Source organism: Carettochelys insculpta, chromosome 2, assembly GCF_033958435.1.
Source record: "Carettochelys insculpta isolate YL-2023 chromosome 2, ASM3395843v1, whole genome shotgun sequence".
In the NCBI taxonomy this organism is placed as follows: Eukaryota; Metazoa; Chordata; order Testudines; family Carettochelyidae; genus Carettochelys; species Carettochelys insculpta.
Window position 1 is genome coordinate 166,715,389 of NC_134138.1, and position 26,882 is coordinate 166,742,270.

Sequence of the window (26,882 nt, forward strand, 5' to 3'; positions counted from 1 at the left end):
TGTCCAAGTCTGATTTTACATGGGGATATAAAAATGTATATATCAGATTAGATCTATGGTCCAAGTAATTCCAATGTTTTGTCTTGAACAGTCACCAAATGCTTTAAAAGAAAGTGCAAGAAACTCCACAATAGAGTAATCTGCCACTATGGAAAATGTCTTCCTAAATACCAGCAATTGGGCATTGGCTTTTGCTCTGAAACAATGAAGGTTTATAACCTGAATGCAATGTAACTTTGGATTTTCTCCTGCTCTATACCAGGGGTCAGCAACCCCTGGCATGGATGCCAAGAGTGGCATGCAAACCGATTTTCATTGGCACATGAGGTGGGAGCTTAGCCCCAACCCCTCTTCCTCAAGCAGCCAGGAACTGGCTCAAAGCCATGCTGCCTGTGGATTAACAAAAGACCAGCTAATGTACCAACCACCACCTAAATGCTAAACGTCTGCATGTTAATTTATTTATTAATGAAGCTGTTGTAAGTAGGATTATAAATAGTATCACCAGCACTTGGACAGTACGTAGAGGTCAAAAGATCATACTTCTGCATTCCACTTGGGAAGGGTTGCTGACCCCTGCTCTATACAAATAGCTCATCTTTTTATAAATCCTGGTAAGTAACCAGCCTCTCCATTCCTGCAGCAGGAATTTCCACAGTTCATGTGTTCCAAAAAAAAATTCCTATCACCAGTGTTAAATCTGTTACCTTTCACTTCATTAGCAATTTATTCTGCTGATAAGAATGCAAATAGGTGCACAGAATTTACACTCCTTATCTTGGAATATCTTTGCTCACAAGAAGCAAGATACACAACTCTGTTCACTTGCACTGCAAAACTTTCCATGTCTGTCATAATTTTTGTCACCAGTCTTTGGAGTTCTTTATAGTTTCAGGTATTTTTTTTACCTGAGGCAATATCCCAATCTGTTCAGGGGCTATCTAAAGTTCTGAGTGTCTCACAGCCTGTAATGTGGTTATCCTCACAACATGCCTGTGGAATAGGCAAATATAATTTTCCCTCTTTTACAGATGATAATTGAGGTGCAGAGAGAGGCTGAGTGACTTGCCCAGAGACTGACAGGAAATCTGTGTCAAGCAGGGTGAGTGCACATACAATTTACGTAACAATATTATCATGGTTTCTATTAATGTGTATCCTGTTGTTTATGCTGTCCATTTATCCACTTATTTTATCCAACACTTTCTTTGCCTCAAGGTATTCCGAGTGTGTGCTCCCTAGCACTCTAGCCTCTGTCAGTTCAGACTTTTTAACCCTTGCCATCCCAGTGATCATTTAGGAAGCAAATAGTGCAACAATGAGGTTGTGTTTGTGGCAGAAAGTATTTGTCCAGCTGAGTCTAAAGCTGCAGAAACAAGTACTATCAGCAAAGAGGAAGGCTCCTTAAGGGCCTTCCATGAGCAGTCCAGATAACGCCATCCCTCTGAGAAAAGCCTCCAGAGTAGCTCTGCACTTCATGCAGCTTCTGGTGTTCTCTTTGATGGTGCCCTCTCTGAGCCACAGTTGAGGAAGAATTAATAGCCTGCCTGTTGGGAAGGGTGGAGTAGACAGGCAGGGCCCGTGATTGATTCATTAAACCCAGGCAGATGCTAGACTGACTGCTACACTTACCTACATGCCTCCAGGCTCCATCCAGCTCACACCACATGATCCATCATTTACAGTCAAGCCCTTCGATACAATCACATCTGCTCTGACCTAACTGAAAGAGACTGAAAACTACAAGATCTCTACCAAGTATGTATAAAACTGAATTACCTACCAGGAGAAGTTAAAAAACAAAACAAAACAAAACAAAACAAAACAAAACAAAAAACCAAAAAAAAAAACCCCAAACTGACAAGGCCAGATGAATACCCAGAAACTGGATACTCAAAATAGGCCCAAGAAGATCAATAACAGAACACCACTTGTCATCACCTATAGCCCCCAACTCAAACCCCTGCAATGCATCATTAAAAATCTGCAACCTATTCTGGATCAGGATGCTACACTCCAGAAGGCTCTAGGTGACAAGCTTGTCCTTTCATATAGACAGCCTCTAACCTGAGAAAGATTCTCACCAGCAATCACAGGCTACGCAACAGTAAGATGAATCTTGGAACTTTTCCTTGAAACAAACCCGCTGCCAACATTGTCCACATATTTATTTTGGGGATACCATCACTGGACCTAACCATGTTTGTTACAAGATCAAAGGCACCTTCTCTTGCACTTCCAGTAACATTTTATATACTATTATGTGCCAGCAATGCCCTGACACTATGTACATTGGACAGACTGGGCAAAACCTTTGCCAAAGAATACATGGACACAGAGCAGACATCAAGAAACTCAATACAGGTAAGCTGGTCAGCGGACACTTCAATGGCGTGAACCATTCTATTAAAGATCTGAGAATCTGTGTCCTGGGGCACAAATAATTTAACAACAGATTAGAGAAAGAGATTTGTGAGTTAGAGTACATATTCAAATTCGACACATTAACACATGGTATGAACAGAGATATCAATTACCTCAAGCATTACAAGGACTGCTTCCATTCCTTTGATGCTCGTAATTATCTCAGACAGGACAATTAATATCACTCCACCCCTCACCCCTTCCTTCTATCCTGTTTGATTTGTCAGTTTTTATTGCATTTGTGGGGGTCCTCTGTAGTTATAAATGTCAGTCTGTATTGGAAATGAAATTGATCTGATGAAGTGGGTCTGTCCCACAAAAGCTCATCACTGAATAAATCATTCTCTTAGTCTTTAATGTGCTACATATCTGCTGCTTTGTTTTGTCAGATGCTAGACTTTTAGACTGGGGAATTCTTTAAAAAAATGGTTTGTTGGCAGTCAGAAAGGGAGAATGTAGTTTCTGAGCGTGAAGTGCTCTAAATTCGATAGCAAAAGTGCTGGGCAGTAGTCTGAAGGGGCCGTTTTCTCTTAAGTAAAAGATGGTGCATGTGGAGTGGGCTTTTCCACTTTCTCTGTGTGTTTATTTATACAAGCGAGCATTTAAAACTGGGAACAAACCATTTTTGCTAATGATATTTTATAGTTGCAGCCCTGGCCCATTCCATCATCTTATAGGCAATAATTACATTTGCATGGTGATTGAATTAACATTTGTTCTCTGACTGAGACGGCAGAATTGCTTTCTCCTCCCATTCATGAGTTAGATTTGGAATCAATTGCTCGTGGGGAGAAAGGGAAGCAATTTTCAAGTCTCACTAAGCACAGACTGAAAAGAGAGGTGGGCTTGCAGAAATTACCTTAAAATCTTTCCCTAGACCACTCACATATTATCTAAGTACCAATATGTTAACGTATCACACAAAAGACAGAGAGGCAGAGATCAAGGAGCCTCAATTCTTCAGCAGAAAAAAAATCAATAACCTTTTTAAACTCAACAAATAATTATCTCTAATTGGTGATCATCCCAACCTTAACTCATCATCTACCTGAAGGTCTGTACTTTGCCTGTTTCGTTGAATATTTCAGCCATACTGTGGGGAGAGTTCATTGATTTTTGGGCCTGTGATTAGCGCTGAGAAAAATGGAGTACTCTAGACAGTTATTTATCTACACCACTGTAATCTCTGCTGTAGGGCTTTCGGAGAGGCTGTTTATGAAGTTTAGGACAAGGGCCACATGTCCCTACCCCTTATCACAGTTATTTCCTGTGATTCATCACATTAGCTGTGTCTACACGTGCACGCTACTTCGAAGTAGCGGCACTAACTTTGAAATAGCGCCCGTCGCGGCTACACGCGTCGGGCACTATTTCGAAGTTAACTTCGACGTTAGGCGGCGAGATGTCGAAGTCGCTAACCTCATGAGGGGATCAGAATAGCTCCCTACTTCGATGTTCAACGTCGAAGTAGGGACCATGTAGACGATCTGCGTCCCGCAACGTCGAAATTGCTGGGTCCTCCATAGCGGCCATCAGCTGGGGGGTTGAGAGATGCTCTCTCTCCAGCCCCTGAGGGGCTCTATGGTCACCGTGGGCAGCAGCCCTTAGCCCAGGGCTTCTGGCTGCTTCTGCGGCAGCTGGGGATCCATGCTGCAGGCACAGGGTCTGCAACCAGTTGTCGGCTCTGTGTATCTTGTGTTGTTTAGTGCAACTGTGTCTGGGAGGGGCCCTTTAAGGGAGCGGCTTGCTGTTGAGTCCACCCTGTGACCCTGTCTGCAGCTGTGCCTGGCACCCTTATTTCGATGTGTGCTACTTTGGCGTGTAGACGTTCTCTCGCCGCGCCTATTTCGATGTGGTGCCGCGCAACGTCGAAGTTGAACATCGACGTTGCCGGCCCTGGAGGACGTGTAGACGTTACTCATCGAAATAGCCTATTTCGATGTTGCTACATCGAAATAAGGTATTTCGATGTTGGCTTCACGTGTAGACGTAGCCATTCTGTTTAGCTGTGATTTGCTAGGAACAGTTAACCAATGTACTATCTCTTTTTGGTTTTTCACATGGTGACATATCACAGCCACATCACGGTAACCAATTGTTGAAAAGAAGGAATGAGGAAGACCAATACGTAGGCTGTAGAAGCTTTTCTGTTGACCCCTTGTAACAGCTTTATTTTCATGGTAACCTTACCTCGCAGCGCTTGAGGATTCTTTTCCATCACTTCCCTCTCAGTTTCCCAAGGTACAAAAGATAAAATTGAAGCTAAATTAGCTTATGGCTAGAACGAGGCCTCCTTTAACCTTCGTTTTGCTTCCCTTTTAATTGTTTTTTTAAACTGGACTCAGATCCCCCAGCTCCTGTTTTTGTGAGCTGGTTCTTTGAGACCTGTCTTGTCATTTGATCCTGGCTCTCCTCTTTGCTTCCAGGTGAGAGACAGCAGCACAGCAGATGTGTATATGTGAGGGAGTGATGAAACATTGAGCAAAAGGTAAACCCTGATTGCTTCCTTCTTCACAAACAGCAACATGCAGCTCATGCTAAAGCCATTGAAAAGTACCTGGTCCTTGTAAGCAAGCGTCATAGTTGCCACGTGGATATTACTCAACTGTGAAGAGGCTGGGAAGTAGCTCACGTAATAATGATGAGGGGAAAGTTACTGTGGCTGATTATGAAGGGGGGCAACCATGAGACCATCCCTCTGTTAAATACGTTTCGTGCTGTGATCATGCTTGACGTCTGACCTTAGCCAGCTTCATCTTTATGGCAATCTCTGTGGTACTTGAAGGAGTTAAAAACACAACACAATTTAAATGCTCTGATTTGGAGTGTGTGGCTCAAAACCTAAAAAGAAACATACCCAGCCTGTAAGGCAATTCCATTGCCTGTGAGAGGTGGATGCCTTGTCAGAAGAACAAAACTGCTCTGTGTGGGCTCGGTGCAAGCATTAGACTTGCATGTGTAGTAATGATATCTGATAGGTCAGAGAAGGATTGGATTGCATGGAAGGACTGAGTGCGGCTATCTTTGTAGGAGAGTTGAAGTCCTAGAAAGAGTTGCTTACTTGTGTCCTCAGCACAATGTTGCAGTATGCTGAAAAAACTTCCTGCTATCGCATGACCACATTCCTGTTCAAGAGAAGTTAAGCACCGAATCTCTCTACTACTCCATCTAGCAAGGCTGTTCTAGATGATTTCATTCATCATTCATGGCACCAAAAGTACTGACAGAAATCAAAAGGCAGTGACAAAGGTGCAACCCCGCAAGGGAATAAGACTTTAGTGTTGAGAAGGAAGTACTCATGCTTCCAGCTTTACTGCCAATAGCCGGGAAAGTCATTTCCCTGATCAAGGTGGAAGGATTGGACACAGTCGTCCCTCTGAGGTGAAAACAGAATTAGGGCAGCTCCTGTGAATCTGGGGCTGATGCATTGTATGAGAACAAGCAGGAGTACAGAACAGTGGTACTATGTACATGAATCAATTAGTAGCTGTCGGCTGGTATCAGACGCCAGGGGCTGCAGGAGAGATAGCAGCCAAACAGCAGGAACAAAAGTGTGTAGACTGTGCAGACCAAATGTGACAAATGTGCTTAGCTGTTTGTTGTGGTGCCAGGCAAAGGAAACAACATTAGGCAGTCAGGCATTTGACAATCCTGGGTTAGCTGTAAAAGAGCATATAGGTTTATAAACCCAGGCTGTGACAGTGAGTTAGCTATGTGCACAGCTGTAGCTGTGCAAACATGTTTCTGGTACAGCATTTGCCAAGTGCTTGGTATATTAACACCGCAGCTGGAGAGATCCGTGACACAAAAAGTACAGGATGATAAGGTACAGCAAGGGATCTTTAATTCACAACATGAGCAGCTCTGTGGTTAAGACAAGTAACACAATCCATTCCAGGGTGACCTAGCACTAGGAGGAGTCATACCAGAAAACAGAGAGAGCTCAGTCTAAGCAAAATGAAAGCCTAGAGAATTTATTCACCACACAGTTTCAAGCCGATTTGAGCTTCTGTGTTTTGCTTGGTTGGACAGGATGTGATGGATACTTGACCTGGATTGGTGTGAAGTGTGCTGACTCTCATGGAAAAAGAGTTGTGTGTGTGAGCAGGTGGGGGGGGTGGGGAGGAAGAGGGAATGAGGAAAATTGCCCATCTCCTTATCAGTGCTGCTGGCCAGCAGAGCTCATAAAGGGGCAGGACATTTTAGGAAGGGGATATTGCAAAGTCACCCAAGAAATGCAATGAGGCATTTTAAATCTGCCCTACCCTAAAGGAGGCTGAAATTGCTACCACTGCACAACCTTCCCAGGGGTATTTTCCACCTGGATGCAGCTGCCCCCTGGGACCAGTAGGTGCAAACTGCCAAATGGGATTAATCAAAGCCCTTTGCACACATGCTAGGGAACTGAGTACATATTGCAGACATTCAGGGGGTAGCATGCAGTTTGCCCATTTCCATGAAATTTGGCTTGTTCTGATTTTTATGTAGTAAAGGCTGTTGTTAATTTATAAAACACTATTCCAGTTCTCCAAAAATTGCCCTGTGCCACGAGTAACCATAACGAAGGGTTCTGTGGCACCTTTTAGACTAACAGAAAAGTTTTGAGCATGAGCTTTTGTGAGCACAGACTCACTTCATCAGATTCATCAGTGAGTCTGTGCTCACGAAAGCTCATGCTCAAAACTTTTCTGTTAGTCTATAAGGTACCACAGGACCCTTCGTTGCTGTTACAGATCCAGACTCACACGGCTACCCCTCCGATACTTGATGTGTAACCATGTGCATTACTTTATTTCCAGGATGTGCTGGCTTCCAAGAACAGTCCCAGGCAGCGGTCTAGTGTCTATCTCATATAAGTTTCTATCCTGTGCTCAGCAACATGATATTTGGACAGTGCTATCCCAGCCATGCTATTACTTTCTTGAATATCACCAGTTCCTATAAGCACAAGTGCATCTTGCAAAATCTTGCTATGCCAACAGTACCCTGTGGCTGCTGTGGGGTCTTCTGGCTGGGACAGATGGGAAGTTTAGGAATGTTCTTCAGTTCATATCCTGGGAGACTTCCTCCACCAACATTTTAGTGACAAAGATCTTCGTGTATGTCTTCTCCAAAAGGTGGATTGGTGGGCTGTCATTGATCCAGTCTACCATGTCTAATACAGACCTGGTAAATCAACTGCCCAAATGCAATCCCATGGACTCTGGTACTCCACCAGAACGAGAAGAGTAAGTGGAATTAATGGGAGAGCTTCAGCTGTTGACTTACTGCAGTGAAGACACTGTGATAAGCAGACTAAACCACATCAACTTCACAGATGGCCCGTGGTAATGTAAATAAGGCCTTAGCGTCTTCTTGCTTTTTAAATAAGACACTCTTTCCCAGTGTCTGGTATTGTCCCAGTTACAAATGCCCCAGTCACCAATTGGACAGGATTTCATGGCTCCAGTTTAAGCCTACAACATACTGTTTCTCAGTTCAACAGGATTACTGCTCTGTAAAGTGACCAATGACCTTGAGCTCATGTCTGTCACCCCCAGTCAGTCCCCTCTCCCCATTGGTTGGTGCATCACTTTGCATCTAAATGATAAGGCAATCCCTCATACAAAGTCCTGGTCCAGAAAAGCTACAGAGTCCTGCACTATTAAGTGAGAGCATTGATAGTTCAAGTATCACTGTCTACACTGAGGTTTGAGAGTTGCACATAGCTCTTTGCAGAGCATGGCATTAAAACAATGTGTGATCTAATCAGTAACCAGTGTCAGGAAGAGCATCCTGATTGGTTAATTACTGTTATCAACCAATCGTAGTTGGTAAAATAATACTTGGTCAGGCATTTTTCTGTGAGAATTCAAACGGAATATATGAAACAATGGATTCACATGACTCTGGCCCTTTGGGGTACCGTTGATTGCTAATTTGGCTCCTGAACCATAGAGGTCCGAATATTTCTGGTGTGGTCAATCAGTTTAAAATAGTGCACAGTGGCCTAACTGGGAAGGAAAGAGGCAGGCAGTAGCAGAAGGGGGCACCATGTTGGAGTATAGCAGGAAGAGGTGGCTGCAGAACAGAGCACTTCAGCGCTACTTCTGCATAAGTCAGAATTCACACAGATTGTGAAGACACCTGTCCTCCGGATTCTTGAGCTTCAGAAGACAATGGTTCCTTTCCTTCAAGGATGGCAACCACTACTATCCCAGAAGATATTTGAGCTCCTTTTCTCCTTCATACTGCACTGAGGTATGCTTCCTGTACAGACGCCTATTGTCTCTCTCACAGAGCTGCTAAAATGCCAGGTGAACAAACATGAGGAGCTGAAAGATAGAAATAAAAAGGCCGTTAAAATAGGGTTTGATACAAATCTTCAAGGCAAAATGCGGAATTATGCTCCCATTTGGGCAGCTGCAGGGAGAAGGGGGTTTACGTTTTACATAGCAGGGAGAAGGGGCTGCTCTTCATTCACTCTCTCACTGAGCAGCGGTGAAGAAGAGATCGTCAAGATGGCTGAAGAATAAACAAAAATGATTGTGTGGATGATCCACATTTGAGCATCTTGGCACACTGCACAGCAAAATCAGAAAGTGGTTATCTCCTTCCACTCTACCTACCAGCTGCAAATTGATTTGTATTGATAACTTCAGCTAAATCAGAACAGGCACTTGGACATGCTGCAGAAGGAGAAGTATCCTGACAGCCTGGCAGGGCATCCTGCGCCACCAAGGGAGGAGGAGGTGGGGCATGAAAAGGAATTACATAAAGCTTCCACTTCCGAGGCAGACTTGCATCTGGGCTGTGTGGATATCCTGAATGCAAATGGAAACATTTATACATGGAGTATTTTGTGAAAACTAAAGATGCCTGTGAGTTTTAGCTGGAACTGCACATATGTGTTTCACTCATCTGCAGTGGGGTTGACATACTAGATGTGAACTTGCAGCTGTCATCTGTAGGGGACTATGTTGGAAAAATGAATTATGTAATAAAAATACTACCTTGAAGAAGGAAGCAAATAATTAAGATGTACTTTAAAACCAGGATCCCCTTTTTCAGTTACTGTAACTGTCAGGCTAACGTTCTAAATACAGGAAGGGGCTAGCCGACGTGATGGAGCGCAATTGTTGATGTTCCTACATGAAGGATAAGATTAGGAGCAGTGGCATGAAGTTAAGAAATGGGACACATAAGGTGAACAGCAGAAAAACCTTCCTGTCTGTTACACTGCGGAATACTCACCCTTCCTAGATAGTCTCTGAAGCCCTGGATCAAAATGATCCCCGGTATAATTCCATTGACTTCAATGGATGGATTTGCCCTTCTAGGTCTCTTTCAGTTCTAGTTCCTGTAAATGTAATCCTTATGTCAAAACACAGCATGTATCCTAATATCTCAACAATTCACTAGCTAAATTGGCAGGGGGTTGTGGGCAAGACTTGCTGGGCTCCAGGGCAAGGTGCTCCTGGAAGGGACGGGGCCTCAGGTGAAGGGGGCAGGGTTGGGGCAGCCAGCCCTCAACACCACTTGGAGTGCGCTGCCCTGGCCCCTCTGCCCCGTAGCCAGCCCTGACAGTCCCCCAAGCATAGTGCACAGCACTACAACAGAAATTTAAAGGGCCCAGGAGCAACTGCCCCCTCTGCCCTCCCCAGCAGCAGGTCTGAGCTACTTGTCCTATGGCCAAAGCCCCCTTCATTCTTGGGTGGGCAGGCAGGGTTTAAATTCAGTGGAAGTTGTGGCTACTTAATGTATCTGAAAATCAGACCAGCTATTTAGATGCCCAAATGATGAATTAAGACTTCGGTCCTCAACAGAGGCCTTGCTGTGGCGACACATGCTGCTGCAACACCCAATTAACAGTGGCTGGAGTATTGATAGTTAAAATACACTAGGTTAGTGGCACTTAAAGTAATACTTTTCGATGTCAAGAATAATGTATACCCCAAAGTATGGCTATTGCTGACAATATATGTATATATGACTGAGGCAAAGGGGTTAGAAGTAGAGGGCTGGTTCCCTCCCACAGCCAGAGAGGCAGAAGCCCTGCTGCACTATAACAAAATGATGCTGAGCCAGCCTAGGGCAAGGGCTGCTGCCACAGGGAGCAGTAAAGGTGGCTGTGGCAGGAGGCTGCACATGGCCATATTTGATACTTTAATCACCTATTGAAATGCCCAACTTTAGGCAGCTACTTCTGAGCATGTTGACCTTGGGGCTTAGCTATTCATGTAACTGATTATCACCAGTGAGGAGAAAGCCGCAATTTCAGAGGTTGAATTAACCATGTACAATTGGTTACTTTTGTTTTTATTTGTTTTCCTTTAAAGAGGAGCTGCGGAGGGACATCATGAAGGCACACAAATACCAAAGGAGCACCCTTGCTTTTTTTTTTAATGCAGATTCTAAACTCAGGAATTCAGGGGAGGGCAAAATGTCAGAGACAAAAGTTAGCTGAGTCACTCCTTTGTCGAGAGTTTTGTTGTTTCTTTTTCTTTAAAGGGAGAGGGAGTGCAACAACAGAGTAATGTAATTTCTTCCTGTTGCCAAAAGAGCAGACAAGGACTCTGTTTTGTTGCTTTAACAAACAAGACTGTTCTGGTTACTAATCTTTACAGCAGGGGTCTTAAACTCAGTTTACCTTAGGACCAGTGTCAGTCCTTAAATCCTCCTAGCAGACCAGCAACCTCCCACATCTGGTAGAGCTCGGGGGGTAGGGCGGGATCTCCATGCGTTCCTCGTCCCATGGCCCCACATGCCAACCTCAGGCGATTTAAACCCCTCCCACTGCCACCCCTGGAGCTGCCTGCAGCCACCACCAGCTGTGCAGTGGGGCTAGAGCCACTTCCAGTTGCTAGCTCTGTGCTGCTGCCAGCACGTCCCTGTGGGCCGGGGAAGGTATGTACAGAACCTTCCCATCTCCAGGACGATTTGGGTCAGCTACCCTCGGCCTTGCACTTTGGACCCTGCAGCGGCTGTCCCAACTGTCCTGTGAAGGGGATGCTCACCTATACTCAGGTTAGTCTGTGGAGACCTGGGCAGGCTGGGGGCAGCAGCAGGGGCCAGGCCCACCCACCCGTCCTCGTTCTCCATGGCACTTAGAGCTGTGGGAATGTGGAGTGATGCAGCAGCCTCTGCTCTGCTCCACCCTGATCTCCTAGGCTAGCCCGGCCACGCTGCTTCACTGCAGCTCCCACCACCACAGTCAGCGTGGGGGTTGATTCCTGCTGCCACCCCATGCCTGGCCTCACAGTAAACCCTGAGGTTGTGTCCCTCGGGGCAGGTGACTTGAGGGAGGGGATGCAGTGGCGGGGAGAGTGGAGCAGAAGTAGGGTGAGGATCGAGGAGGAGCTGGGCTTGGGAGAAAGGTACAGACGTCCCCTAGGACCACAGGGACTTGCAGGCCTAGGAGGAGCAAGGGGGGTTACTGCTTCAGGGCCTAGCACTTCAAAGGGACCCAGAGCTCCTGGCCACCACAGCTGCTATTGGGGCAGCAGCTGGACCCTCAGCTCCCTTTGAATTGCTGCTAACAAGCTACTCCACATGCCTCTGAGAGCTGAGGCAGTGCTAAGGGCTGACTGCCTGAGACTCCACCCAAGAACCCACCCCCCCACTCTGCCCTGGAGCTCAGGGTGGTGGTTGGCCCCCCCTTCACGTGGGGGCAGATGTGCTCAGGCCAAATTGTGGAACCGCTTGGTCTGTAGATGGCTCGCAGGCTGTGAGCTTGAGACCCCTGCTTTACAGTGAGAGTCCCATATTGATGCAGCCATTTACTTCAAGCCTACCCTTGTGGGAGACCAACGGACCTCAGGTTGGATAAACAACCCTAGAGCAGTGAAGTCATAAAGGTCTGTTCTTCTTCTGAAGAGAGATTTTTCTGCAACTGTGACACATTTCTGCTAGGAGACAGAAGAGGATAAAACCGAGGGATAAATTCAGTTGGAATAGTAACATTAAGCTGCTGTGTGGGATGGGATTTAACTTTAAAATCAGAATCATAAAGAACGTATTTCTGTGGAGACCGCAGAAGGTGAATGGGGGAAAATATGGAATAACTTCCAAGCTAAATATTGAGAGAGAACCAAAGCTGTATTATAAAATCATACGTGGAGGATGTGCTTTCTGCTGCAGTCATACTAGATCCATCACAATGCTGGCACTTTTATATGTATGGAACAACCATTGCCTGATCAGAAAGTGAAAACTGAGCAGCCCTGATCTTTTCAATACTTGCAGAGTTATGACTGCACACTCAGAGCAGAAGTTCAGCCCTGGAGAAAGCAGCTGATAAGATTAGAGGAATATTTGGGAAGGATTATTATAGAATTGTAGTTCCACGGGTGTTACCTTTGTTTAGGCTAGAGATTGTAGTCCGTGAACTCTGAAGAGCTACTTACATACGTGTTTTATCAAGATTCTAAAAAACAAATAGTTTGTCTCTGAAAAGAGGAATAATGTCTGAAAGGCTGCTGAACAGACTGTGTGACCGTCAAGAAATATAGCAAGATGCTAGATGATGTCAAGAAACAGAGAGGCATTTTTATGGAAGCAAATTAAAAATGTACTGGATGTTCTTTTATCTGTAATTTAAGTATATGCTAGTCTCCATAGGGTAGTATCTTTGTATTTGGATAGGTTCACTAAAAAGGCCCCACCTTTACTATAAACATTATGTAGAATCTGTTCCCCATTGTACTTGGTCAGGTCATGAATTTATTAAAAACTTCATAAGTGCTGTACAGAATCATTCTAAAAGCCTCCCAAGGGAGAGGAGATATCTCCTATTTACAAGCTGCCTTCCTGATTGTTAAAAAAATGCAACACTTAAGAAAGAGATATTGGGATAAAAGATTCAGTAGAAGAAGAAAATCTAAGAAAATGGATTTCTAAGACACATGACAACTAAATATGATAAATTCTCCAGCTTGTTTGATAAAATTACCTCTCGGATCGCTCATTTAAAATAAAATACAAAAATGTCTCTTTCTGCTGTTTTATTGAGTAACTACTAGCTGAAAGCACATGCTTTCACACCCTTGTGCCAGTTGGGCCAAGTAATGCTTCCTCTATGAAGTGTCTTGTATTCAGACGATGAAATAGATGCATTAAAAATTAGCTGTAGGTTAAAAGTGGTGATTTAATGAGTTACTTCTGATATCGTAAGGGTGTAGGACTCTTGACATGGCAGAGATGAATGCCTTGTGGTGTGATTTGTAAAGGCAAAATGGCTGAGAACTTGAAAATAGGATGGTAATGGATTGAATCCCAGTGGTGATTGAATCTGGTGATATTCTGAACGAAAAGAGCTCTTAACCATGCTCGTTAATTCCATCACGTCTTGCTGTCCCAACAGGCATTTTAGGCTTCAGAATGCCGTACAGAAGTACCAATCCTGGAATCTTCTTATAAAGAGCGATAGAGTACAATATGCAGACGTCAGAGTCTAGAAAACTGCATGCAGCCAAGCCGGAATGTTTGTTAAGTGGTAACACTGCAACGCCAACCTTACATAAATAGTCCAGTACATTTGGTTCAGTGGTTAACTCAGACATAAATTTACCTAGAGCATAGCATTAAACCAATGGTTCTCTTTAGGGAGTTTAGCTTTTGGAATTAGATGAGAATATGCAAACAGAAGAAATAGAACAAATCACGGTTAGAGCAAGACACTAGTTTGTGGTATTCCCTCTTCAGGGGAGGGAGAGCTTCACACATGCAAAGTCTTTATGCACCATCACTTGTTCATATCTACAAATAACAAAATTTGTACACAGGTGGAAACAGAGCAGAAGTAGAGTTCATATACCCAAAGTCTGTTACGCATTTTGGGCATCAACATTTATGCACGTGCTTGATTACACAAATGGAAGCCAGTTTCAAACCTATGATCCAGATCAAGTCAGTCAAAATGTACTGTATGTAGTAATATAAAATATCTTCAGATTCATGTATACAAAAGCAAAACCCAAGCTACCATTACAATAATATATCAACATTTTTAACAAATTTGTAACATGCAAGTCTGATCCTTCTGCGACAGTCAGGTCCAAAAGGAACATAAAAGATGTCAGACATTTAGGCCCAGATTGACACAGGTTTGTATGTAAACCCCAGACTTTGGCACCTCAGTCCTAGTTTTAAGCACCACAGAATCGTCATCGACAAAATCCCCTCTCAACTGTCATCTAAACTCACTCGTTTCCTATACTTCCACTGTAAAAGTTCCCTAGAGACAGTAAACAAATTTTCTTACCAGTGTGAGGCTATGTCTAGATTGCAGACTCTTTTCCGGGAGACTGGAGGTCTGCCACAAGGTCTGCCATGGCTGGAGCATTCTGTCGCCTTCCCTGTAAATCTCGTTCTACAAGAAAGAACTGATGGCACAAGAGAGCGTGTTTTCCAAAATTTAGCACCACGTAGATGGGCCTAATTTCAGAAAAGCCCCTCCCCACAGGAAAGCAGGAGAAGATACTCAATTTGCTGTGTGCAATTTGTATATCTTTTTTCAGACGTTTCCCCAGAGGGAAGCTTAAGCCTGAGAGTGATGGCACACCAGCTAAGGTAGCAGAGGAACACATGACCATCCTCCATGACTCTAGCCCACAACATCCACACACTTCCCCTCGCCCACTTCCCACATTATCTGAAAGGAGGGGGTTAGCGTGGCACTGCACTGAACCTGGGTTTCCCAATTCCTAGGGGAGCATGCTGACCACTAAGCTTAATGACTTTAAGCTGTGTGATGGCCTCCATCCATCCCCATTGACTAGTTTAGGTCCCACCTAGCAGGAAGGTTTTTTGAATAACATTCTAAATTATCTCTTGCTCCACATTCATTGAAAAGGGAGCTAAGGTGCCTAACTCAAGCTCTGTGGATCCCATTATTACTCTGCTTTTTAAAGTGCCTAAAAACTTATGCCTTCAGCATTGCAAAGCCTAAATCTCTTCGTGAATCCGAGTGAAAGAGAATATACAGAAAAAGTTCAAAGAACCTTTCAAAATCCCTTTTTATTAAAAAAAAACAAACAAACAAACATAGGAAACGTATGCAGTTACAGTACTTACTCCCTTCTAGGTAGATCAGCCCTCATTCATTCATTTCTCTACGTAAAAGAATAAATGGACATCAATCAGACATCAGGAACAGTAACATTCAAAACCCTGTAGGAGAACACTTTAAATTCCCTGGACACTCAGTAACAGATTGAAAAGTAGCAGTCCTACAACAAAAACATTTCAAAAATAAAATGGAAAGAGAAATTTCTGAGCTGCAATTCATTTGCAGATTTGACTCCATCAACCAAGGATTGAACAGAGACTGGGAGTGGATAGCCCATAACAAAAGCAGTTTCTTTGCTCTTGATGTTCACAACTCCACATTAGCATCTGACAAAGGGCCACATCCCCCCGATGAACTGACTTGTTTTCTCTTCTCTTAATGTCCACATTAACCACCAATGATGGGCCATTTCCACCCCGATTAAATAGACATTGTCAGCTCTGGCCCCTCACTTTACAGAGATCCCCCCTTTAAATCCTCCTCTGAAACACCCCCACTCATGCATCTGACAAAGCCAGTCTTTGCCCACGAAAGCTTATGCTCCAAAATATCTGTTAGTCTATAAGGTGCTACAGGACTTCTTGTTGTTTTTGAAGATACAGACTAACACTGCTACCTCTCTGATACGTGTCCTCATTCATGATGTTCACTCTGGTGTAACTCAGTTGATGCATGCTATGCCAAGGTTAGATTAGGAAAACCAAGTGTAGAATTTGGCCCATTGTCTTTTAATTTCATACTGAAATCACTGAGGTCTGAAGGGAGAGGAAGAAGGAAAGAGAATAACAAGAAAGAAAAAGAGCCAGGTTTAATATAGTATCTATTGGCCAAATCACCCTTTTTGATGTAATCTCATCCAATGCTTGTATTGCTGTTAATTAGAAAGAAATCTTCTCAAGCTTTTTCTTACCTTTCGAAATTATCGTTCAGACAGCATACTGGCTCCTTTTAAAATGCTATCACCATCATGCAGGGAACCTAATCTGCAATCAGGGATGGAAGTGAATGTTGCAGTTAATGCGGCAACACACTTCTCATGTACCGTATCACTGAAGTAGTTAATAGCTTGTCTGGATGTGGGAGAGTATCATATACTTAGATCAGTTAGTCTACCATTAGATGACTGTCACTCTTCCTACTAACCTGTCTAAGGTGAGTAACACCTGGCTTCTTGTTAATAGACTCTGTGGTTGTACCAGTTTCTGCAGTCCTAGCCATACAAAGCTCTTGTTATATAGAGAAGGGCCTTGTTTAAATAGTTTACTCACAGCTCAATGTAGTCAGTGAAGAATTTTAACAGAATTAAATAGAGAGGTTTTCGTCAAATTTTGAGGTTTTTGGTCTCCTCCATCACTGTAATTTCTTAAAATTGACATGTAAAGTCCTCACTCACCTGACTATTAAACTGTCTGTGACTAGCCTCTTTAGTCTTACTGTTTATCTAGTTAGTGGCCCTTCTTGGCCCTAGGACCTGGCCGCTTATTCCAGTGCAACATGCCCATGTAACCTTACTAAGTAGGAAAACTGAGCCCTGTCTATTTCCCCCTCAGAGCAGATATGTGACCCTTGCTTCCAGCTTGTCACTCTGGTAGGACCTGAGTGTTTCTGTCTTTTTCCCACTGTTGCACTTGGCCAGGAAACCACCAGATGGAAGAGTCAAAAACGCCATTCTTTCAGCTGCCTATTTTCTCCTAGGTTATGTCTACACTGCAGTTAAAAACTCCTGGATGGCTCATGCTGGCTGACTCAGGCTCCAGAGCAGGGACTAAGGGGATGTTTCACTGCAGTGCCAGGAGTTGGGCTGAGGCTGTAGCCTGGACTCCAAGACCCTGCAAGGTGCAGGCAGATTCGGTGGAGGGCTCTGTGAAGTGCAACTGGTGTGAGGAAGGGAAAAGAGGAGAAAACTTTGCTTTGTGCTGGGCAGGACTTTAAATCTGTTATTTTAAGAGTGTTTGGCTGTTTATAGCAAAAACATTTCTGTGTTCCTGGCTCTGGAAGGAGAAGGGGCTGGTGGTATCTCCTCTCCTGACCTTGCAATAGGACACCCCTCCTCTCTTTAAAATATTGACAGGTATGCAGAATGAATGCTTCATATTATGATTGTTTGCTACTTAATGGACAGCAGTGAGAAATTGGAAACTAGATACTGTATTCAGGTCTCTGGGAGGCAGCCAGCTGAAAAAATTGGCCTTTCTATTTCTGGTTTGGGGCAGGGAAAAGTTCTAGGTTATCAGGCCTAGGGGAAAATACTGAACAGGTGCCATGAGCCAGTCCTTTACACTTTTTCTTGGGATCCCTACAGCTTTGGTGTCCAAACAGTTTTTTAGTGGCCACTGCTATAGTGAATTAGCTACATGATGCTGAAAATGTTTATTGTGCAAGCCACACACTCAGTCAGCCAAATTGCCACATGTGGGTTGTGACTAGTGTGTTGGCTCTAAAGACAATCTCTAGGAATTGACTTTGCATAGAGACAGTTGTAACTATTGTCTGCCATTTGGAACGGTCCTTTAGAGTGCAATCATCTGAAACAGGGCATGTTAGTCGCCCCTTTGCTGAGCAGTAGCAGCATGTAGGGCTTGCCAAGGGAATTTCACCTTTGGAGCTGAAGCTGGTGATGCACTGTTAGGCACTTTCTCAATCTAATGTTTGTTTAGTAACAAACTTGGTGCTCTTTCCTTGAGCAAGAGTTGAAGACAAAGCACACAGGCAAACTCCTCATGCAAAAATCCAAGATCAGACACCTCTGTCCTGTCCACAGAGGCAAATCTCTCAGGCCTTTCTCTTTCTCCAAAACCCTCACACACAGTCTTAACACTCAGCAAATTCCATGCCCCTTTTCCACCCTCACCCCTGTAGTCACCTCTAGAACTGGTGGATTATTTGCCACTGCAACTTTGTGTTGTCAGAAAATACCAAGTGGCTAGAGTGAAAGGTTTTCAATCTGTAAGATTGAAGGAAACTTTTCCCTAAACAGAGGCGGGTTTCCGCTGGAATCTGCTGGTGTTTCAGGATCCAGAGGCACCAACTACCCCAGTTTGTGCTTGACCCCTGCTCTGCCCCAAGCTCTTTCCTTTCCCATTATACCCCCGCATCCACTCCAACCCACCCACCACTCTGCCTCTTCCTGCCCTTGCTTCTCCTCCTCCTGTTCCCAGCACTTCCTGCACATCACTGAACAGCTGATTGCAGTGGGTGGGAGGTGCTGGGAGGGAGGGGACGAGCCCTGGAGCACATACGGATTCACAGCTCCATAGCAGAGAACCATGGCTGAAATGAGGTTTCATGGGGCTGCTAGGCTTCCTGGTAGCAGGCCGGAGAGCCTGGAAGCCCTGGGGCAATTGACATTGACTGATGAGGCTGCCCCAGAGCTGCAGCAGGGATCATGGAGTCTCTGAAAGCCCTTCCACCCATTTTTCCACCTTACGTAGAAGCTGCTGAATGTAATAATGGGAAGAAGTAGGGGCCATTGAGCTTCTTGTAACAGATCCACTAATGAGTAACATAAGAATGGGCAAACCAGGTTAGACCAAAGGTTCATCTAACTCAGTGTCTGTCTTCCAAGACAGACTAATGTGAGGTGCCCCAGAGGGAATGGACAGACCACAAAACCATCAAGTGATCCATTCCCAGTCATCCACTCCCAGCTTCTGGAAAAGAGCACCAGTTATTCCTTATTATGAATCATGTTCAGACTGATAAACTGAGTATGAGGTAGGAAGGAAAATATCTGGGCTTGTTAGTGTCTTTCCACTGGTATTTCTTGATTTTTTTTTGCTTTATTGGTTTAAACTCAAATTATTGAAATGTCTACATTTTTACCAAGAAAAAATTATATTGACCAGGGCAATACCTGCTCCCCACATTCGTCTTGAGGCTATAAATTCCAGAATTGGTGGGTAAGAAGGATACAAAAGCAGTACATTGTATATCAGGTAAGACTGGTATGCAGAAAGCAGAATTACTATGTAACCAAAAATAGGAAGGCAATATTCAAACAACCATACCCTCTTCTCAACCCAGATCCACATCCTTCATCACTGGCAAAACCGCTCTAAATAGCAGAGAAGGCACCACAACCTTAACCCCATCAGCCTTTCTTTACCCCCTTTTCCAAATTCCACCCCACAACCTCCAAAAACTCTCCCCCAAACTGGCCAGACTTTCTTCTCTGCATAACCCCCTACTATTCTCTTCTATGCAGTTCTGTGAAACTGAACGTGGTAAGGTGTGCTGTTTGGACATTTTCTTTCTTTATTCTGTAAAGCAGAGAAAGGGAAATACACACGTATAATATGCAATAATATTCTGACCAGGATAACTCATAAGCATTCAGACTCATTTTCCAATCACAGCAAACAAACAAGAAATATCAATGTGTGGGCTATTTGGAAGCAGAGCACAATTTGCTTAATGAGTGACCTGAGCAATATCATGTGCAGCTTACAATTAAACCTGTTACCAGCAGGTGGTGATTGCTGCCATAATGGAGTGAGAGCATCTTTCTGACCCCAGTCGGCTGAGCTATTTGTGATATGCACTCAGTCAGGAGAGGCAAGCCTTTTTCTGAACATAGCTTTCCAAATTATACGAAACACAAATAATAGCTCTTCTAGCATCCTCCTTGGCAAGTACTGTGGACATATTCTGCTCTGTTAGACTGGTGAAACTCCATTAAACCAGTGAGCTTGCATCAGTTTAAGTGATAGCCTACTGCTGGTGCACCAACCCATAGCGGACCATACTGTCTCCTGCAATTTTCAGAAGACCATGGACTTTTTGTGGCTGATATAGGCCAGGGTCACTGTACACACAAATCTTTCCTCTGTGAACAGTAAAAACAAAGTGCGGTACAATAATCCATTTTCAACAGTCTTTTAGCTAGTTGTGTGTTGGGCCCCACATGTTTCTCTAGTGCACTTTGAACAATGGTTAATGGCACCAAGTCTTTCCTCTCTGGCCATGATGAAGAATATATTCAGAAAATGAACCAAGCACCTATTACCTATATGCACTAGGTGATCTCTGGGCCATGCACAACTGAGGAAGAAGAAAGGAAGGTTCCAGAAATTAGAATAATGCAGGTACATCCTTTGTCACTAACTATAAACCAATCAAAGAGAAAATAGCAGTGCATTGGTTTCTTGCAGCACTGCCACCTATTTGAGTTTGCGAGAGTAAATAGTTATCTATACATTAAGTGTTTTTCCATTTTCTGTTTAGATAGATGGGCTCTTTCCACTGGGTAGCTGGGTAGGCTTCATGCTCATAATGAGAATGAAACCAGGAAATGATTGTGTTAAGAACATTCCAGTATCTAATTCCAAACCTGTACTGAGGGGAGAGAAGTTGCTGGTGTAACCACTCTATTGAGGTCTGCCTCAAGCTGCTTCTCTTTTCTGCCCCTGGTACTTACTATAACCAACATGGGGAGTGGCTTCTCATTATCTGCTTGCATGGGTCAGATCTCAGGTTGTCAGGTGTCCAGTTTTTGACTGGAAAGTCCATTTGAAAGGAGGCCTGTACTTTCTCCAGTCAGATTCACTGCCTCGTCACCAAATGTAAGGTTACCATGACAGCATCTGGTCAGCTGCAGCCATCTCCTGCCTACATTTCATGGGCAAGCGGAGCCTCCATCAGGGGCTGCAGCTCCTGTCCCAACCCCAAAGCAAAGGGTGACCTGCTGGGAGGGAGGAGAGGGTTGAATGATGAGAACAGGGAGTGGGGGAGCAGAACAGGACATAGGGAGAGGAACGAGCAGGGGCGTGGTCTTGGAGAAGAGGAGATGCAGCAGATGGGACCTCAGGGGAAGAGGCAGAGAAGGGGTGGCGAAGCTGCCAGCGCTGCTGCTGTAATGTCCAGTTTTCAGAAATTAGAAAGTTGGCATCCCCAGTGGGTCTTTCCCTGGTACCCGGTGCCTCCATCCAGTACAAAGGGTTGTTGCCGCTTGACAAAATTTAGCCTATTACTAGCTGGCAAGGATTTTGGCACCCACAACACAAGGAAGAATAAAGCAAATAAAACCAACTCTCAGAAAGGAATGGCATAGCTGTAATTACTATAAGCAAATGGGTTTGACTTTATTGGAAACAGCAAAGGAGGGCCTAGGAGGAAAAGGGTATGGTTCATAATCATTGTAAATAAACCAGTTCCTGGCTTTGTAACATTCACCAGCCTACCGAACCCCAGCTGCCTCTCTGGCTCTTTCTCGAGGCAGATTGCATTCTAAAGGTACCCAGAAGATTGATTCCCCCTCAGGGCTGATCTTCCAGGGTTTGATTTCATGTGCCTAGTGGGGACACACAAAATCAAACTACCGGGGGGCAACAGTCAACCCCTGTACTCCTCACTATCACAAGGAGTAAGGGAGGGCTCCTTCTGTGAGGACAGTCAGGTAAGTCGATCGTAGGTAAGTTGATTCCAGCTAAGTACTTGTCATAGCTGGAACTGCATACCTACAATCAGCTTTAAGGTCTAGTGTAGACCTGGCCTCAGGGTGCAGATCTGAAGACAGAGTGGTGTAGCGCTATGGTACTGGCTGGTTTAAACAAAAGCCCCAATCACCCCTCGGGGAGACAGTGTCCTCTACTGACTCCAGCTGGGCTTGCTTTTGTCCTGTTTGGAATTCTCCTAGGGCTACGGCTGCCTCCTGGTAGCCAGTGGCAGACTGGAGCTCTCTCTGCTGGATGCTAGTCACCGCAGTTTAGGGAACTGCCTGGTTCATGTTGTCACAGCAGTGCAGAACTCCTTTTGGAAGGAGTTGAATTTGGGAGGCATTCTCCTGAGCTGTGGTGTCCCTCTCCCAGCTTCCAGCTTAAAACTAAATTCTCTTTCTCTTCTGTAAAGTCAGGCTGCCACCTTGCTGGGGTCTGTGAAGGGCGAGCTCATCACTGGTTCAGTTGACTGCTAGTGTGTATTATGTGATGGAGAAGACTCTTTTATTGTCCTCAGCAGGGCAGGTTTCTAGTTCTCTCTGGTCTTCCCCCCAACCTTCAACTCCAAGCATGTGAGAAATTGTGTCAGAGTCCTCTGGTAGCCACCCCAGGTAGGGGCTTCTAGGGGTTCTGTCTGGCTCTTCAGTGGTCTGTAAATTCCAGGTGCAGGTTACACTGGGAAGAAACCAAAGGGGATAATCCTACAAGGCTTTCATTGCTAAGGTGACTGAGGTCGTCTCTACACTTAAAAAAGAAACTTCAAAATAGCCATGTTGATGGCCAAGTTGAAGAATACTAATGAGGTGCTGAAATGAATATTCAGCACCTCGTTAGCATGCCGCTGGCCACGGCACTTCAGAAGTGCCGCGGTTTGCTTGCCTGCAGCTCACCTACATGGGGGTCCTGTTCGAAAGGACCCTGCCAACATCAAAATCCCCTTCTTCCTATCAGCTGATAGGAAGAAGGGGATTTCGATGTTGACAGGGTCCTTTCAAAAAGGACCCCCATGTAGGTGAGCTGCAGGCAAGCGAACCGCAGCACTCACAAAGTGCCATGGACGGCGGCATGCTAATGAGGTGCTGAATATTCACTTCCATACCTTATTAATAGTCTTTGATTTGGCCATTAGCACGGCCATGTCAAAGTTTTTTGTAAGTGTAGATGTAGCCTGAAAAGCCTACAGTCCAGGTCAGATCACACAGAAAGTCCCCGAGAGGCTAGCCTCAGAAGCAGTACCATCCAGCAGGACCTCAATGGCAGCCTTTTTGAGCCCACTGATTGGCCACCAGTTCTTAAACCAGGAAGCCATGAAGCAGAGCAGTTGCCTGAGCAACAACACAGACGGCTTGCTTGTCTCTGTCCCTGCTTGCAATACACTCTACACTCCAGTTCCCACCTGGTTTGTCCTTGACTTGCTTTTTGGATTGCTGTGTGCAGCCCCGTACCAAATCCCATCTCCTGGTAATGTGTCACTGCTTGCCTCCTTAGTTTGCCGCCGGCCTATCTCAAGTTCTAATGATCTCCCAGTACCTGTCTGATCATTCTTTTCCCAGTTGTGACAGGAATGGAAGTCATTGCATTGAAACATAAATAAGAAGGGGGAAAAATGGCTCTTAGCTTCTTGAAACATAGACCTAGTCTGACAAAATGTTCATAAATTTGGCAAGCAAATCCAGTGTCAAGTTTTTCTTGCACAATATGTTTTGTGAATGACCAACAAAATGAAATCATTATTTTGGCCGATTTTTGGTTGAAGTTTATCAAGTTGGTCAAATACACAGTGGAAAGAGAAACTTTTGGGATGCAAACTAATCCTCAGGAATTCACCTAATGCACTTGTGTAACCTGATGAGAAAAACTGTGAATATTCCATTTCCAGTTAGAAGTTCCTGGTTCTCATATTGTTACTATCATCATTTTTTAGCTCCCAGATGTCTGTGAGACATGTGTAGGACAAATTGAAAGCGTCTGTCCATGCCCACTAGTGCTTATAATCTATTTGTAAAAACAGTGTAGTGACTGAGAGTAATGAGGAAGGATGAGGGTTACATGCATAAGAGTATATGGTTACTGTGTTTAGAAATGCATGCTTAATTATTTGAATCCCATGCTGTATAAAATGCCATCTGACTACCCAGATGACTTGTTGCAGGCCAATTTTCTGTAAGTAACTGAGCGGTTCGCACCTGGGTGCAGGCAGCCTAATGGCTAGGTCCCCTGGCCAGGGCCTGTTGAGTAGGTCCGCAGCCCCCACCCAACCGTCTATGGGTTGAGTCTGGGGCATGGCACCAAGAATCTAGTTCCTCCCTTTGGCGGGAGATGGGTTCCCCAGGAAGGGGCTCCCCGCTTTGCTCAATATTTGGAGGGGGAGGTCCTGGGCTGCACCCTCCAATTGCTAACCAGGTGGCAGCTCTGGCCTGGGGCCTCCTGCCTCTTCGCTGGTCAGCCTCAAACTGAGCTGGCTTCCCTCTCTTTATACCCCTCCAGGCCTGACACTGGCCACAGGTGAACCGGGGTGGGGCTGATTGGGCTAACAGGCCTTGTTTAACCCCTGCCTTGCCTGGCCTCCCTCTCACACTCCTAAAGTAACGTAACCATATCAATTCATTTTACATTACCCCTCGTTTAATTAGAAGTATACTATGGAATGTCTTTTTAAAGTAGTTCAGAATTCTGTAGGTAGAATTTTCCATCCAAAGATCTCAGAGTCCTTCACAAACATTAATTAAGCCTAACCAGCCCCTCTGTGAGTCTCATAATTATCTGTTATTACTCATATTACCCAGAATACAGATGGGAATACTGGAGATAGCAGGGAGGTACAAAAAAACCCTAAGCAGTCCTGTGGCACCTTATGGACCGATGAAACGGGTCTTTGTCCATGAAAGTTGATGCTCTAAAATATCTGTTCATCTATAAGGTGCCACAGGACTTCTTGTTGTTTTTAAAGATACTAACTTGGCTACCTCTCTGATACTTGTCACTGGAGAGGTACAGTGACTTACGCAAGGACAGACAAAAGTCTCACAAAAGGTAAGGGGAAAAGAATTAGCCCATCTGCACGCTACTCCTGTGCTTTAGCTGTGGTTCTCTCTCACTTCATTGCATCTGGCTAAAAGAGAGCCTGTGGATAAAGTTACTTACATAATTTCAGATTTCACTTTTGTAGGTAATCTTTTCACAGCAATTAAATGCAGCAGGACTGAGTCTCTGGTGAGCACCAACTAAGGTAATATGCCCTGGGACACTTTTTCCCTTGCAGACTTGTTCTTTTTTGGACTTGCTGATGGTATAAGATTTAGTTATCCATGTTATAAGTAAACAATTACCATATTAACCTACAGGAAACCTTATGTGAATGATCTTTATAAATCTCACAGTTCAGTGAGTATAAAATTCCTCTCTGTAGGGCATCACTTCACATGAAGGCTCGATTTATTTCAGTAACTCTCCAGTTACTTGGCCTTAAAACTAGATTACAGAGTTCTCTCAGAAAACCTTCAAGACTGCCAGATACATGAAGAAGTATTTAAGCTCCTCGTCCCTTTAAATTTTCCTTTGAACTTGCTGAAAATCTTTCCTTTGAAGTTGCCTGAGTAATTCTGAAATATGTGTTCTAAGGTTATTTTTATCATTTTCGATAATACCTGACTTTAATTTTGTTAGTCATATTTTGTAGGCACAGAATAGGACAGAGGGACTCTTCAGAGTCCACTTGTCTTGGGATCAATAGGCTTTGGGGTTTATAGGTTTCATTTCCTCCCGTTATAATTTATACTAAGTATTTCAGGGAGGCAATGCTGCAAGAGTCAGCACAGTTGAGGCTTTCTGCCTTCTTGGCATAAAAAAAAAAAGAAAGGTTCTGACCTCAATCCAAAACCAGAGGACTGTGTGGGGGAAGTTGTGCACACAGGCTCTTTCAACTCACAAGGAGATCTGTGAAGACACCAGTGGCTCCACCTATCCAGATATCCTTGCAAGACTGGATCTGGTTTTAAGAGTCATGTACTCTCCTCATAAAGAAAAATCTCACACACACACTGGGAACTAGGAAGATGCACGTAATCTGTAGTGCAGTCCAATCACTTTTCTACTGTATGCCTTCCCTTCCCCTTTGCTTCAAATCAGGGCCTTCGCATGCATAGATTACCTGCATTCCGGTCAGTGGGCGTTCTACATTAGAAGCACTTGTAAGACTGGGCCCAAGGACTCTCTGTGGCAGGGATCTTGTAATCATACGTGTTTATGAAATGACACACACATCATTGGTCAGCCCCTTAGATGCTAATCTAGTTTAATACTCTTAAACATCTGCAACTTGCTCTAATCCTTGCTTCATCTATCCATTAGCTATTTTTCCTTGTGCTTTGCTGCACTGTGTGCCCAGCCCATTGTAGAGACATGATTCTCAGCCTCAGGACTCCTGAACTGAGTTGTTGAAGTCAGTACAATGCTTTTAAAAAACACCAGACACTTCATAGCAGGGGGTCATTTCTTACATGCTGCATGGTGCTCCCTCCTCTCCCATTCCCTCAATAAATCTCGCTATTTTTTTCTAAATGCAGAATGACATCAATTAAAAGTTGGCCCAGAGGAGGACTCTCCTGGGGAGAGTGTGATGATCTAGGATGGTTGCAATCCAAACAAAAGAGTTGTCACCACTTGCCCTGACAATGCCTTGCTGTTATAGTGCCCAGCCTGGAATCTAACAACTGGCTGCAAGCATTCAGGTCGCACCCAGAGAATCTTTGTATTACACAGCCCTGGTTCAGCAGCTCTGATCTATAGCCCCACTCTGACCTATGGTCCCACTCTAGCTTTCATCAGCCTTGGTTATTACTTGCCAGGTGACCCCCAACACGTTCCCAGTCCCAAGTTTTCCTCAAATATTGTGCTCTATAATGCCCTTGTTTGGTTCACTCAGAGAAATAATAAGGTTCGTTTAGTCCTCTAAAGACACAGAAGCGCATCACAGT

General features: G+C 44.4%; 1 long non-coding RNA gene across 1 annotated transcript in view; it reads left to right on the forward strand.

The window, feature by feature from the left end:
- Nucleotides 1–1,029: 1,029 nt before the first annotated feature.
- Nucleotides 1,030–26,882, forward strand: part of LOC142009652 (uncharacterized) — a 134,799-nt gene continuing 108,946 nt past the window's right edge. The window contains exon 1 of the long non-coding RNA XR_012644537.1: nt 1,030–1,102. This is a non-coding gene — a long non-coding RNA (uncharacterized LOC142009652). The remainder of the gene's footprint in view (nt 1,103–26,882) is intronic.